We start from the raw sequence: 17,635 nt of genomic DNA on the forward strand, positions 1-17,635 counted from the left end.
GAAAGATTTAAGAGAGCAAAAGAGGAGTTGGAAGAAGAAGAGCGAAATCAAATCTGGAAATGAGTCTGAGAAGGATGAACCCGAGCAATCCCTATAGGTTCACACCCAATTTAACCCTATTCAGAGCATGAAAGCAGAATCACAAGATAATTCATCCAATGAAGAATCTTCTGCTGACGGTACCAAGCTCTTGAAGTCTATGACATCTCTACTTACCTCTCTTCAGAAAAATGTGGTAACTCTGGGATCAAATATTGTAAAGATCTTGAAGACCCAGAAAATACTTTGTTGAACATGTCAAAATCCTTAATGAGTTGGATAAGACATTAAAGAAGAATACGTATGAGACTCATATCTCAAATTCAAAATTTTCAAATTTTGAAAAGCAGCTCTTCAGTCGTCAATCGGAAATGATGAGCCTTGAAAGATAAATAAATCTTGATAATCAACGAGAGATTATGGAAACAATGGAATTGTTTCAGAATCAGCTGGTTGAAATTCAAGGCAGCATGAGAAGAACAGATGCTGAAAGACTGGAGTATGCCGACTCCAGTGCAAGGAAATTTCAAGCTGAAGAGAATGCGAAAGCTGGTGCTGAGAAAGAACAAACTTGTATTACTCAAGGTGAGCCTAGTAGAAGAGGTGACGGTGTATCAACCGGCACCAGATCTAAACGAAATCCAACCAGTGATGAAAACCCAATGCCAACCAAAAGAGGCTGAAGTAGTGGTAGTGATCGTGGTGGGCGATGGTAGTGATCACAGAGGTCGTACCAGTGGTGGTGATCGTGGTGGGAGATCTGGTGGAAGCGGTCGGGGTGGACGTGCTCTTCATCCGTTCACAAACTTGCTAACTGGTGAAGGGATGAGCGGTGGATGATTCACCTATCCGATCGATCCTCGATTGTAAAGGGAAGAACAATAATCTCCTTTCTCCTACGCTATTAACTTTTAAACTATGTTTCTTTAACTATGTTTTTGAATATTGGTTTCTGTAAAATAGTTGTGTAAGATGGATGAACAAATTCTACTCTGCATTTTATATGATGAATGATTAATTTGTTATTTATGCAAAGTTTCAATCTCATCATCAAAAAGGGGGAAATTATTGGGTTAAATTATTTTGACTAAGTGTCGAAATAGTTTGACTATTGGAATTTTGATGATTAATGGATATCTATGCGTCTAAATGTCTTTGGTGCAGGTGTATCATAATCAGACTTTATTAGACTTGGTCCTAATGAGGTTCATTAGACCGATTCGGCATTAGATGCACGAAATTAGACGTGTATTCTAACTAATTGAGTTAGACGTGCAATCTAACTAGTTGAGTTAGACGTGCAGTCTAACTAGCAGAGTTAGACGTGTAGTCTAACTAGCAGAGTTAGACGTGCAATCTAACTGGTTGAGTTAGACGTGCAGTCTAACTGGTTGAGTTAGACGTGTAGTCTAACACACAGAGTTAGACGGGCAGTCTAACTAGTTGAATTAGACGTGGAGTCTAATAGAAAGAGAAAGTTAGACGTGAAGTCTAACTCCTTCAGACTAGTCTGAAGTGGACCGTAATTAGACGTAGAGTCTAATGGAATGTGAAAGTTAGACGTGCAGTCTAACTGGTGAAAGTTAGACGTGCAGTCTAACTGGTGAAAGTTAGACGTGTAGTATAACTCTTTCAGATTAGTCTGAAGTGATTGTAATTAGACGTGAAGTCTAATTCCATTAGACCAGGTGGTCTAATGGATCCTGTTATTAGACAGGGACGTCTGATTTCATTAGACGAGGGCGTCTAATTGAAATATGTCTAATACCATGATTAAGCAGTTTCTTGAAGCTAGCACCCGCCTACCCACGTGCTCTAGCTGTACCATACTCCTTCTCCACTTCTTAGTGAAGATCATTACGACAGCCGGCTGCAACCAATCAACCAATCAACCACTTTTTAGGAGAGTTTGCTCCGAACATCCATAAAAAAACTGTTGTGCTGTTCCTTTCTGTCATCTTTTCATTCTTGATCCTAATCTACAAACCTAAGTAAACATTTCCTCACTTGATTCTGTTTCAAATGTTTACAAGGGTTTGCATAGAATAGAAAGTGAATTAAATCCTTAACAAGATTTCTTTCAAACCATTTTTCCTAAGCCTTCATCAATCGCCAGACCCCCGTCTCTATTGATTAAGCTGATCCTATCAGGTGCCAAATATCGTTCGTACACGATTCCGCTAAAAATCTTAATTGTAGCAAGGTATCCTAAACACTATTTGTCGATAGGTGAGAAAGATCGTTTATACACGATTTTGCTAAAAACCCTACTTTCAGTTAGGTATTCTAAACTCTATATGTTGTTATGTACGATATATCGTTTGTATACAATTCCACTAAAAACCCTAATTGTGATTAGGTATTCAAAATCCTATTTGTTGATAGGTACGAGAGATCTTTCGTATACGATCCCGTTTTAAACCCTAATTATGGTTAGGTATTCAAATCCCTATTTGTCGATAGGTACGAGAGATTATTCATACACGATCCCGTATAAACCCTAATTGTTGATAGATATTCTAAGCCCTATCTATCGATAGGTACGAGGAATCATGCGAACATGATTCTGTTGTTAGCCTTGTTTGTTAACAAGCATAAAGATAATTTGTAAGATGATTTTTAACAATCTTGTTTATTGACAAGAACCTAAGGTCCTACGTACATGATCTAGTGAAAACACAATCGGTTGATAGGTGCGATAATCGTTTGTACACAATTTCGTCTAAAAACTCTATTTAATAGGTCGAGACATCGTTTATATACGATTCTTCTAAATACTTATATGTCGATAGTCCGAGACATCATTTATATACGATTATGATAAAACTTTATCTATCTATAGGTCAAGACATCATTTGTATATGATTCCATCAAAAACCTTATATGTCGATAGGTACGATATATTGTTCGTACACGATTTCAATGTAGAGTTGAAGAGGCACTGGCAACAGTCTTGCTCCAACAGTAGAGTTGAAGAGGCGTTGGCAGCAGCCTTTCTCCAACAGTAGTCTGAAGAAACGCTAGCAGCAGCCTTGCGTTAATAGCAATCTAAAGAAGCGCTGGCAGCAGAGTTGTTCAAACAGCAAGCTGAGGAAGTGCTGGCAGTACTCTTGTTCAAGTAGTAGTCTAAAGAAGCGCTAACAATAGTTTGAAGAAGCACTGTCAGTAATCTTGCTCCTTCAGCACATCAGTGTTGCGCTTATAGTAGAGTTGCCAACAATAGTGTTGCGCAAACAGATGTGTTGGGCTAACAACTAAGTACAACATCAGCAGACTTCTACAACAGCTTAATACGCCCAAAATTTACAACTTCAACGTATTCGAATATTTCTTTAGTCCGCGCACTATGATCTCGTACACCACGTTCTACCGAATATTCGATTAGTCCACCACTATCCTGTACGCTACGCATCAACGAATATTATATTTATGCACACTACCCCGTAAGTCAGGTGTACGACAAACGAAAAGTTCCCATGTATCTATAAAATAGATTCGATCGTTGCCATGCATCAAATTTAAAAAGTCCTTAAATTTGATCTCTCGATTCTCTAGCTATTCTCTAGTTCTCTCTAACTCATTCTCGCTATCAGCTAAATTAGTGTTCAAGCTATTATTAAAATCATTACGTTACGCTGAGAGATAATTTCTTATATTACATGATAGTAATTCCAGTGTTATAAGTTGAAAAGAACGTTGTCTGTTCAACATAGAGTGTGATAGCTAGGAGTTCAGAACAAGTAAGTGTTAAGACCTGTGATCTGAGTGGATTTGTGTAGAGACTATACAAATCAAAGTCTTCTAGTGGAATCCTTTTGGAAACAGAATCAGGGGTGATTTGGGAGTTTTATCTCCGAACATCCATAAAATCGTGTTATCTCTTTACTACTTTATTCAGTCTTTTATCATCCGATTCAAATCCCGCAAGCATTTTCCGCACTTCAAGCCGTTCAAGAGTTTGCTACGATTTCTCCAAGAATGGAAAATTTTTTTTAATCTCTAACAGGATTAAAATCGCATAAAAGTGAAAAACACAACAACAATATTCAACCCCCTTCTATAGTTGTTGTTGATCCTAACATATATGTATCTACTAATACCCTATATGTTTATAGGTTGAGACATCATTTATATTCGATTTGCTAAAACCGTATCTGTTGATAGGTCAAGATATCGTTTATATATGATTGCTCTAAATCTCTATAGGTCGATAGGTCAAGACATTGTTTATATAAAACTCCGCTAAAATCTTTTATGTCGATAGGTCGAGACATCGTTATATATGATTCAGTTTAAAACATATATATTGATAGGTGTGCTAATCGTGCGTACATGATTCCGCCAAAAAAAATCATATTTGTTGATAGTTCGAGATGTCGTTTATATACGATTCCGCTAAAATCTTATCGCTCAAATAGGTATCAAAACCCTATTTCTTTATAGGTATCCCCTTTCGCAACATCTCTGCAACCAAATATCCCAAAACAAAATCCTATGTCTTTATAGGTATCCGATCAAAATTCTATTCATCAATTGGTATATCTATCTAATTCACAAAAATTCTAAGCCTTGTTTGTCAACAAGAGCAGTGATAATTTGTACATGATCATGCCCTATGTATTGATAGTGTTAGATTAAGTTAAATAAAAAAATATTAGTTAAAAGAGAAATAATTAATTGAGGAAAAATGCTTTAATTGATTATAATAAACTTAGGTGAATAAGTTTAATCAATACGACATAGTTTTAATGATGTTTTCTTAACAAAACTAAGTTGTGTAAATTGTTTATGTGCAGGTACATCTCACGATGCGCGAGAAGATGTCTTGCTTCAACAAACGTGTTAGTCTAAAGAAGCACGAGCAAACGTCTCACTTCAACAAACGCTCTGGTCTGAAGAAGTGCGCGATCAGACGTCTCACTTCAACAGACGCTCTGGTCTGAAGAAATGAGCGAGCAGACATCTCACTTCAACAAACAATCTAGTCTGAAGAAGTGCGCGAGCAGACGTCTCACATCAATAGACACTCTGGTCTGAAGAAATGCGCGAGTAGACGCCTCACTTCAACATACGCTCTGGTCTGAAGAAGTGCGCAAGTAGACGTTTCACTTAAATAGACGCTCTAGTCTGAAGAAGTGCGTCTGAAGAAGCGCGAGCAGGCACCTTGCTTCAGTAGCTGCATAAATAAACATTCGCTTATCTACTATACTCATCAACATAGCGAACCTCCGTGTTCGTTATCAGTCGTCTTCCAAGTTAGCTTTATACGCTTAACTGCCAAGTACTCGATTATTCCTTTAGCCTACGTTATACCTTGAAGTACACCACGTTCTACCGAATATTCTGTAGTACAATCTGGTATGCCACGATTCAACAGATATATATTCTCATGTACGTTCCCGTATAAATGGCATACGTCTAACGGAAAGTTGAAATGTATCCAAGAGAAAGATTTGACTATTTCAAATCTTCAAATATTTGTACGAAAGGCGGTTTGGTGTTGCTTCTTCTGTCTTCTTCCTTATCAGAAGTTCATAAGAGATATAAAAGGTGATTAGAGTACACCATCGAATCTCTTGCTTACTTACATAATTGCACGAATTACGAACTGCTAAGCGCTGTGATTACTCTCGCTCTAAGATCATTCTGTAATTCATCTACTATTTTAGTATTGTAAATTGAACAGGATTGTGTTTGTTCAACAGAGTGTTAGCTAGGAGTTCAGAAACATACATCTATTAAGTCTTGTATTTCTAACTGAGTTTGTGTATTTTCTATACGAATCAAATGTTCTAGTGAAAAACCTTATGGAAAATAGAATAAGGGTGACGTAGGAGTTTTATCTCCGAACATCCATAAAACTCCTTGTGTTATTTCATTTCTGCATCTTCCAATCGTTTATCTTCTGCTACAAATCCAAAAAGTATTTCCGCACTTGATTTCTTTCAAGAGCTTGTAAAGATTTGTGAAGAATAAAAACAGATTTTCATCTCTAATAGGATTAAAATCAAATTGAAAGTTATAATTAGCACATCAATACTCAACCCCCTGCTATTGTTGTACATGATCCTAACAGATAGTTAATCCAAAACCCTATCACTCATAATGATCATTCGTACATGATCCTGGAAAAATCATGTCTCTCGATAGGTACTCTATCAAACCCAATCTCTTGATAGGTATCCCAACAAAATCATATTTTTCAATAGGTGTTCTCCTCTCAAACTCATGAACATAAAGACTTATCTTTTGATAGTATTATGATCATGTATATGATCGCTTTCAACCTTACTTGTTGGTAACACCCGTGGCAAGTTTGTTAACTCCTACAATAAAAAAATGTTAATGGTACCATGATCATATATACATGATCACAAGATGCATTATTTGTTAGTAAGTCCACATAAGCAAGCTTGTTAGCTTTCATTGAGACTTATTTGTTAATAATCACTCGATCATACACATTTAATTAACTTGAGTATTACTTTTTAGTAACCCATATGAAACATTACTAAAACTTTCATGTTCCCTTGTGTTAGGATCTAGGTCGCAGATGGAGGATCGGGGTCTGGCCGGTTACGCGTATCACTGAAAGGGTGGTAATTAATCCGGTTAGAGATTAACACCGGGGTTTCAATACTACACAAACTGTCACAAACCTTAACCAGGTTCAAGCGTGGAAGTGGTTTGTTTCAGGTTGAAGCAGCACACTTATAAGGTAGGCATAACCGGTTTTGAACAGGACATGTCTGGAAGTTGCTGGGTCGGTTTTGTAGCTTAGTAGTTCGGTTTGGGTAAGGTTGAGTCGGTTGGAGCGGTATTAGTAGATTAGTGCAGATCGGTTATAAAGTAAAGTAAGAAGAAAGCAAGTGACAAGACAGATTTTTATGGATGTTCGGAGATAAAACTCCTACGTCACCCCTTCCTCTCGAAACCACGAGAAGGATATTCACTAAAGAATACAAACATAATCTGATCGAGACTTATTTCCTGCTCGATAATAATCGTACAATTTTAACCGAAATTGTAGAATTACTCTTCAAATAAGCGCTTAAGCTTTCTAGAGATAGAACACAATCTTTTCACTTAGGCTGTAGAATGTTCAGAACTTGTAAGAATTGCCCTTGAAAATTGTCCCTTGTGTAGCTGATTTACTCATCTTCAGCTCCTTCTTTTATAAGTGAAATGTGCCAACGGTCACATTTCATTTCCTTGAATCTGATTGGTTGAGCAGAGGTTCAGTGATTCAGACCTGGCGGTCTAGTCTTCAGACCTGGCGGTCTAGTCTTCCAGTGTGTAGGTCAAACCGGCTAGGTTTGTCTTTTACTCAATGTGGCAATTGTCGGTTAGACAGTTGTCTGTACTAGGATGATTGCCTTTCTGATTTATCCTGAAGTAGAAAGATCTTGTAGGACGGTCTTCTGCAGCCTGCAGACTATCCTCAGACTTGTATGAATATGGCAATATTCAGTCTGTTCCTTCGGTATCATTTTCAACAGATACCCGAAGTGTCTTTTTATGCTGGCCGGTTATTTATGTTAACTGAATGACTTCTGGTTTTTCCATGGCTTCTGATTGACCGACTATTTAATTGATTATGGCATTCTAATTTAGCCGATCTTGACTTTCTTTTGCGGTCATGTTTCTGGTCGGTTTAAATGCTTGATCGGTTGAGTTTCTTAACCGGTTTAGTAATTTGACCGGTTCGGTCCTTTGCCTGTTCCTGCACAAGAGTTTTGTTTTTGTTAAGTTTTATTTAACCGATCTAATTTTATCTAACAATTTCTCCCTTTTTGATTATTTTATTTAAAATATTCAAAATCCTCTAAGAGTGCAAATGAAGGCCGGTTTTGTTTTGAGGAATTTTATTTGGCCGGATTTTTGGAAACTAACTTGGGGGAATTTTTCGAAAAATTTTGGAAAATTTTGAGTAAAATTTTAAATTTTTTTTATCTTTATCTTATCAATTTCTCCCTTTTTGATTATTTTATTTAAAATATTCAAAATCCTGTGATAATGCAAATATTGGCCGGTTTCCAAAAATTACTTTATATATATAAGAAAGCACTAAGGGAAAAAGCTATATATGATAACCGAATTAACCATAAGTAAAGACAGGAAATGAAGCCCCTATTTCTTTGATCTGGACGACAGGAATTGTTCCATCATTTCAACGGTTGATTGTCCCTTAGTCGGTTGATCCGGCCTTGAAGAGGGACCTCCAACTCCTGAGCTGCCGGTTTGAGGAGAGAATGGTTGACCGATTGTTCTGAGTGGAACCGCATAGAAAACCCGTTGTCTTGTGAGTTGCGGCTGGACATCCTCTTCGAAATCGTCCTCGGTGTGCAAAGCCGGGTTTAGTGGAGGGTCAACAACTGTCTCGGTAATTCTGTCCAGTAGCTTGATGACTTGCGCCTTCTTAGAAGGAACTTTCCTTTTACGTGTGGCCGGAACCGAGGAGGAGACAACCGCATGGGACTTCTTGTGAATCTTATCATAATCGTCGAACATTTGTTTCTGAGCTTGTAGCCGCTTAGCATCTTCGGCTGCTTGAGCCGCTATGGACTTTGCGATTTCCGGTGCATTTTCGGCTATTTTCTACATGTGGGCGGCTATGTTCGCATCAGCTGCTACCTTTTCCTTCTGTTTCCGCGTCTCCTCGTCCAGCGCATCTTGAAGTTGCCGAGCCGCGAGGGCATTCGCTCCTCAATTGCCTTATCTGCAGTCAGTTTGGCCGTTATTAATTCAGTCACTTGTTCGGTGACCGCCTTGAGGTCGGCTTCAAGGTTGGTGTTCCTTTTCTTAAGGGTTGCATTCTTTTCTTCAAGACTTATGACCCTGTCGAGTGTTGAACCGGCTTGGGCACTTGACCGTGCCAGGTCCTCATCGACCTTTGTCAGCTGTTGCTCGGTCTTTTCTTGAGACCGTTCCATCTCTGCTACCTTTTGGCTGACCGACTCGAGGTCATCTACCAACTTCGGAGTCATATCCTCCAAGGCTTTGGTTCGATCTAGATGAGCGCCGTACAGTACATCCGTATTACCGTAGTTGCTTTCGACTGACGTGATACACTTGACCGCCTCGCCAAGATCATCCTTTGTTGTCTCGGCTATCTTGACCGCTTGGACCGCGGTTTTCTTAATTTTCTTCTTCCAAGGTCGAACCACGTCGTTGAAAAATTCTTCGATGATAGTTATGACCCTCTCTTCTGTAATGGCCGGTTCTGAATCCCCGGGTTGAGCAGATGCGCGTAGGTCGGTGAGAGGTGTCTCTGTCCTTTCGTCGGTCATGTTGATAGTCTGATCCGCTGGAGGAGAGGCTATCACTTCATCGATCGGGTTCTGACCGCCATCATCCCTAGGAGACGGTGAGTTCATCGTATCTTGATGTTCGGGCACCGCTTCAAGCCGCGCCATTTCATCGGTCAATTCCCTTTCCGTGACTGCAAGCAACTCCAACATCAAGAGTTGTAGTTGAGAATTGGGTGTTTCCGGAGTGTACTTTTCTTTAAGGCATTAAATGTGTTCGGTGAGTTTTTGTAACTAAGCACGAGGTTCTACTAATGTGTATCGGTCTAAGGCGGTTTTGGCATCTTCAGCCTTTGTGAGGGTGATGACTTCATCCTCTATCTCCATCAACCTTTCGAATTTTTGGCCAACGGATAGACCCGGTAGCATGTCTTTGTAAAATAAATGATGTCAGTGCCGGATCCATTGACATAGTACTTCGGACGCTTCGCGACCTTGCTGGTTGATTTCTTCCATGATTCTGTTCACGATATTCTCGGCCACCTCCTGGGTGTTGTCGTTAGCATGAACATCTTCTTCCCCAAGGCCGTCTGCACCGGTATCAGCATTGTCAAGACTAGCCGATTGATCCTCGCTTATCCGGTCTTTCCCTTTACCAGATTGATTTTCCTCGATATTGTGTGAAACGGTTCTGTCAGAACTGGAGGCCGAATCTTCCTCATTTGGCGTTTCGGACCGCGGATCAGCATATTCGATTGGTTGTTTATCTTTCTTTCTTCCGGATTTTTCTTTTACCGGAGCTGCTTTCTTCACGGCTGCCTTCTTCCTTCGGCCACCTGTAGAACATGAGACCTTCCTGTTGCTCTTCCTTTCCGTGAATTGGCGCGACCGTATGATTTTGCTTGAAGAAAGGAGAACACCAGGACCGGTGTTGATGTTGTGGTGGAGCATAATTTTCCCAAGTGGGATGGCATATCCTCATGACCGGGTTGAATCCGGAATCACCATTTCACATAAGTTAGTGAAAATTACCTTCGCCTAGTTTATTCTGATGTCGTTTACTAAACCGGCAAGCATCACGATTTTTGCCCGGGTGAGACTATCATAGTTTCCCCCTCTTGCTTGGATCGATTTTGTGTAGATATCACACAATGGTCTGTACTCCGGTCGAAGACTTGATTTCTTTCGGAGACCCCGACAGGAACCTTGGTTTTCGAAAGAACTTGGCAAGCCACTTCGAAAGTCTCTTGATCTAAGGTCGCCGGGAGGTTGGTTCCTTCTGATGGCAGGTGTAATATATCAGCAATTGACTCTTCTGTCAATTCTAGCTGCTGCTGACGGTTGCGGTTATTGTTCTTCCGGTGAGAGATGCGGTTTTGAAAAATTCCTCAACCGTTTCCTGGTATAGAATGAATGGACCGCCTAGGAAATGTTCGAGGCCGGAATCGAAGATCCGGGATAAGACTTGCTTTGCCGGAGCCGAACCGTTTGCCCGGATTTCTTCAAAGTCGACATGGATGATATGTTTGAATAGTGCAGAGTCGCGACCCATTCTGGATGAACGAAACTGAAAGAGTAAGGAATTTGAAAAGTTTGAGGAAGTTGAGAGCTAGAGAGAGAAAGCCGATTCGCGTAAGAATGAAATAAAATGACTAAGGACCCTATTTATAGTTGCGGTTTGAAATCCCAACCGTCGCGAACCGTCCCATCACTTTTAGGAGGGAAGTTTCCTTCCAAACGCATTGAGCGGGAAAAAGTGGGCGGCAAACCGAAGGCGAGAATCTATTGGCGGCAAGCCATAGGCGGGAAATCTTGGGCGGGAAACCGAAGGCGGGATATTTAAGCGGGAGTTTATGGGCGGGAAACTTCCCTCCAAAGATTTTGAGTGGTCTTTTGATTTCGGTTTTGATGAAGCGGTCCCTTTTTGAAACCGTTTATTAAATGATGTGATTTATTAATCGTGATGATGCAATTTTTAACTTTGACCGGATTTTTAAAGACGAAGTGATTTATTAATATCAACCGGTTAGTTAGATGGATGTTCTGATTTTGCAACTATTTACCCGGTTATCAAACTGAAATAGATTTTCATTGAAGAAAGAGTACAAGATAGAAACCGATACATGGATCGGTTTAGAAATAGAAATACATGAGAAATAAAGATACAACTTATGTAATGACTACCCTAGAGAGCTTTTCTTCCACCCCATCCATATCAAGAATGTTCGAAGGGGATGCCGGTGTACCCGGTCCAAATTCTGGACGATATTTAAGAAAAAGGTCTGAGGTGAGGAGCGTAACCGAGACCTTTCTTGGTCTGCACCATAGTTTTCAGATTTTGAAAAATGACCGATGACTAATTGATAGGTGTATTGCTAACGATGTAGGTCATCATGTCAAACATTCTTTTCGAGTAACGTTGATTCGGAGATTGGCAAATGATAGATCGGTTAACAATCTCATGGAGGAGTTGGATGTGGTGGGCAAGGCGGGTTTTCAGCCAGTAGTTCTCCACCGGTACATCGGTTCCGGAGAACATTTCCGAGTAATCGGTCGATGCACTTCCCACCCTTGTTGGGAAGTCGGAAAACCCTTTTGTGGGCAGGTTGAACATTTGAGTAAATTCGTTTTCATCCAGCCAGAAGGTGTGATCTCTTACTGTGGAAACAATGTAGTTTCCTCTTATGTAGGCACTTCTGAAGAAGGTAATGACGTCCAGAAGAAGTATGGGACCGAATTCTTCGAGAAAGGTGCGAAGACCGGTGTCAATGAGGGATTCAAACATGAGCTCCTTGGTTTTCAGGTCCCAATGTTCCATACAAGAATCGAAATCGATGCTCAAGAAGTTTCCTAGAGTTCGGCTCGGCATGATTCAAACTTTGCTAAGAGAGAGAGAGTTCAAGAAATTTTTGTTTTGAGATGTGTTAAGTTGATTAAGGGGTGGTTCTTTATATAGATCTGAATTTGGAGGGAAAATATCAGCATTTAATGTTGAAGATCAGTTTTGTCTTATTAATGAAGAGAATATTTATTTTTTCAAAACGTATTGGGAAGAGGTTACTTTTGACCGGTTACGGAGCTCGAGGTAAGAATCTAGTTCAAAAGTAACCAAGTTAGTTGGATAGTAATTACTTATGTAGTTGGGAGTTGAATGTTACTTTTCATTAATGACGGATGCTACAAGAAACCGAAAAGTAACCGATTAAAACCATAAACCAAGCCGAAATGATCATAATAGAGTTGAACAAAGATACAACCGGTGCGTACAGTAAAATGACCGGTTGTAGGAAGGAGTGACATAATATCCGTTGGAGTTGGTGTGACCGTTGGAGTTGATGTGGCGGTTCCTCCTCTTCCAAGCTTTTTCAAACCGCTCATAAAATGAGTTAGTGACCTCTTTTGTGATTACCTGGGCCTGGTTCAACCCTTCGCCCGGACGGGGTGGAACTCCAAGCTCTAGAAGCAGACAGCTTAGTTGAGAAACGAGACCGACTGTTCGAACGCCAATCATCCATATTAGGACGTCGAACAACACCCTTGACCAGTTGACTGGTGTACCCGTGGTTATAGCAGCCATCATGTTGAAAGCTGCGGTACAGTAGGTGTTTGTCACATCCCTTCCCTAGATGCCTCGACCGATCACGTCGTTGAGAAGCTGGTACTCAGCTCTCAACTGTGATTTGGCACCGTGGTCATCAACTGGTTGATTTGACCGAGCAAAGGTTAAGGAGATTTCGGCTTTTAGTTCAGCCGGTACATTAAGGTCGGTCAGCCCTTGCTTCGGTAGGTCGAAACATCTTGTAAAGTCGCTTTCGGTGAAGTTGAATACGATCCCTTCCACTTTTGACTGCATATGTGTGTCAAAGTGAGGAGTTCCTCGAAAAACCCTGGCATTGTAAAAGAATTCCAGGACCAATTCAGGGTAGATGACATGTTTGTCATCTAGAAAGTGCTGGAGACCGGTGTCTTCAAGTGACTTAATCATCTTGAAGACATCGTAGTGTTCAGTCCTTAGAGTAGATTTGAAGTCCACTTGAAGGATGTTTGGAAACTGAGACATTTTGTCTTAGTGAGAGAATAAGCTATATCTTGTGATTGTTTTGTTTAGGGTTTTCCTAACTCATATATTAGTGGAGGGATGATCTTATTATCTAGTGTGTCACAGGTAATGATGTCTATTAACCATAGGATAAAGTATTTTGCATGAAATAAGCATGTCTACAGCCTAGGGTGTTGGTCATAGGCCTGGACAGTGAAAGATATCATATCTTCACGTCTTTTGAGGTATGACCAGTTTTACTTTGAAAAGGCTGTTTTTCAGAGCAGATAAGTTTAACACAGATAATTATTCCACTTTTGTTTGGAAGCCAAATAATCCGAAGTAAACTACTTCCAAGCCGGTTGGTTTTCAGTAATTCGTTCTGATGCGGTTATTTGGTGCATGCACTAAGTAACCGGTCGGTTTACTCTGACTAATAGACCAGGCGGTTCTTCCATAGATACCTTAGGAGATTTGGAATCCGACAATTTGGTAGGAACTACCGGTTTTGTCTGTCCGAACTGATTTCCCCTTTTAAGCATCTTTAGGGATGATCTAACTAATGTCGGTTAAACCGAGTGTGAGTCTGAATTGAGAAAACTTAGCTTTCTGCAGAGGCTTTGTGAAGATATCGGCTACTTGTTGATCTGTCGATACGTATTCCAGCCGGATATGCTTCAGCATGACATGTTCCCGATGAAGTGGTGCCTTATATCAATGTGCTTGGTTCTAGAATGTAGAACCGGATTGTAGGTGATTGCTATGGCACTTGTGTTATCACAGAAAATTGGAGACTCTTCGGCTGTGATACCGAAATCCTTCAGTTGTAGTTGGATCCAAAGAAGTTGTGAACAGCAACTTCCGGCTGCCAGGTATTCAGCTTCTGCGGTTGATGTGGCAACTGATGTTTGTTTCTTGTTATGCCATGAAACAAGCCGATCACCTAGGAATTGGCATGTTCCGCTGGTGCTTTATCTATCGACCTTGCAACCTGCATAGTCTGCATCTGAGTAACTTGTGAAGTTAAAAGATGAGTCCTTTGGATACCACAAACCGACTTCAGGAGTTCCCTTTAGGTATTTCAAGATTCGCTTTGCGACTATGTAGTGAGACTGTTTTGCGTTGGCCTTAAATCTTCCACACACACCGACCGCAAATAGAATATCTGGTCTACTTGCTGTCAGGTATAGAAGAGAACCGATGATTCCTCGGTAAGCTGTCAAATCTACTGCTTGAACCTCATCATCTTTGTCCAATTTGACCGATGAGCTCATTGGAGTAGCGGCTGAGGAGCATGTGTCCATCCCAAATTTCTTTAACAGTTCCTTAGTATACTTGGGTTGGCTTATGAAAGTACCTTCTTCGAGTTGCTTAACCTGAAGACCTCGGAAGAAGCTTAATTCTCCCATCATACTCATTTCAAATTTGTTAGTCATCAGGGTTGAGAATTTATAACATAATTTAGGATCGGTTGAACCGAAGATGATGTTATCTACATAAATTTGAACAAGTAGGATATGTTCCTTCTTCTCAAACTTAAATAATATTTTATCCATCGAACCGATGGTAAAATCATGTTTTAACAAGAATGCGGTTAGTGTGTCATACCAGGCTCTAGGAGCTTGCTTTAGACCGTATAAAGCTTTGTTTAACCGGTATACATGGTTGGGTAGTTCAGCATTTTTGAAACCGGGTGGTTGTTCAACATATACTTCTTCACGTAGGTCACCATTCAAAAATGCACTTTTAACATCCATTTGAAAAACTTTAAAGTTTTTGAATGCAGCAAAGGCTAGAAAAATCCTAATAGCTTCAATCCTAGCTACAGGGGCAAATGATTCTTCAAAATCAATGCCTTCTTCCTGTTTGTATCATTGTGCCACTAATCTAGCTTTGTTCCTCGTGACCAAACCGTCTTCATTGAGTATATTTCTAAATACCCATCTTGTTCCTATGACCGGTTGATCTTTCGGTCTAGGGACTAGGTACCAGACTTTGTTACTCTCAAATTAGTTTAACTTTTCTTGCATTCCCAAGATCTAGTCCGGATCTGACAATGCTTCATCCACTCTTTTCGGCTCAATCTGGGATATAAAAGCGGAATTAAAGTATTCCTCCAGGATTTGACGCCTAGTTCGAACGGGTTCTGAAGGGTCACCTATGATTAGCTCAGGAGGATGATTGATGTTCTTTTTGAGGTTCGGTTCAGGAATGTGTACCAAATTACCGTTACTTGATCAAGACTAGACATATCGGTAGGCTGAACAGAGATTTCCGACTGACCGATTTCCTCGGTTTGGACCGGAGTGTCAGCTTCCTGTCGTGGGACAGCTTGATCCGGCTGGGTTTCATCATTACCCATTTGGTCATGGACAAACCGCCTGAAGACCGGAATTTCATCTTCACTATCAGAATGGATATTGTTATTTTCTAATCTGTTGTGTAAGTCAAAGCATGATGCAGTGTTGCTTTCAACCGATTCATCGAAAACAACATGAAGTGATTCCTCCACGGTTAAGGTTCTGTTGTTATACACTCTATATGCTTTACTCATTGCTGAGTAACCTAATATGATCCCAGTATCGGTTTTTGCATCAAAAGCAGATAGATAGGTTTTACCATTTATATGAATGTAGCATTTACAACCGAAAATCTTAAGGTACTTAAGGTTAGGGACCCTATTAGAGTATACCTCATAAGGTGTTTTGTTGTGAAACTTGTTGATCAAAGACCGGTTTTGTGTGTGACATGCAGTATTGATAGCCTCAGCCCAGAATTTCTGGGCAATGCCCGAATCGGCTATCATGGACCTTACGGCTTCCTTGAGAGTTCGGTTTCTTCTCTAGGCCAGGCCGTTTTGTTGAGGAGTCGTAGCACTAGACAACTCGTGTCTAATACCAGATTCATCAAGAAATGCATTTAGAGTACTATTTGTAAACTCGGTACCTCTGTCACTTCTAATGCTATTAATGCGTGTTGATTTTTCATTTTGCAAACGTTTAAGTAATGTGATTAGATTTGATGCGGTTTCACGTTTGGACGGTAAGAATATTACCCATGTATACCTGGAGTAATCATCAACAACTACCATAGTGTAAAAGCATACCTCCTAGGCTGACGACCCTAATCGGTCCGAATAAGTCCATGTGAAGAAGTTCTAGTTACCGGTTAGATTGGATGTTTCCTTTACTCTTAAAGGTTGACCTACTTTGTTTACCCATTTGACATGTTGAACAAACCTTATCCTTATTAAACACTATGTCAGGAACTCCTTCAACCAACTTTTTACCGCGAATATAGTTTAAGGTTTTCATGTTTAAGTGGTTTAGTCTTTTATGCCACAGCCAGGTTTGATCGGTCTTAGCTATCATGCAGACAAGATATTCTACTTTAGGTTTTCAACTAAGAGTACATTATCAATTGTTAAGTTACCATGGACAATCTTACCCTTTCCCACAGTTCTACCTTTTGAATTGTCACCGAATGTGATTAATGCACCGGTTTCTATTCTGATGTCGGTTAGAAGGTTATTGTTTCCGGTCATATGTCTGGAGCAACTACTTTCCAAGTACCATTCAGAGTTTCCTAGCCGTTTCTTTATATCCTACAAAATGTACATATTTACAACTATTTGGTACCCACATCTACTTGGGTCCACAAGCGATTAATCCCTTGGGTATCCAGACCTTGACAAACCGGACAACTTTCCTAGTTAAGGTTTTAACTATCTTTCTTGCCCTCGGTTTTGAGTCTTTCTGCTTTCCTAAGAAGGCCTTATGTGGGGATGATCTTTGGTTTGTCCTATGTGGTTGTGAGTTGGCTTTCCTATTTTTGAGCTGGTTGGCTTTCCTTTTCTCAGGGTGAAGCCATTTCTCAAAATCAGTTGGACCTACATAGGTTAGTTTGTCTTCCGTATAATAGGCAGTTAATTCCTCTTCAACGGTTTAGGAACTTTTGACAAAACCTATAAAGGGAAGATTATCCTTTGTGAGCCTTGTTTTGTCTGAGTGTGTTTGTATTTTGGATCTATTGTTTTTGTATCCTAGACCAAACATGCAAAAAGGGTGTCTTTTATAACTGCACATTTTTCTTACCATTTCACTAGACCTTTTCCATGCGGCCATTCTATACTGGAGTCGGGCATTTTCTTCCTCGGTCAACTCTTGAAATGGCTCCTTGAGCTATTCGGTCTCAGAGGATAGTTCAGGTGCTGACTCGGTTTCTAAGGTAGGGGTTTCATCAGGTTGTATGATCTTTGGTTCGGTCAAGGTGGGTACTATGAGGTCGGCTCTAAAGTTGGGTTGCTTAG

The sequence above is a fragment of the Impatiens glandulifera genome, chromosome 3 (assembly GCF_907164915.1).
Source record: "Impatiens glandulifera chromosome 3, dImpGla2.1, whole genome shotgun sequence".
Taxonomy (NCBI): Eukaryota; Viridiplantae; Streptophyta; class Magnoliopsida; order Ericales; family Balsaminaceae; genus Impatiens; species Impatiens glandulifera.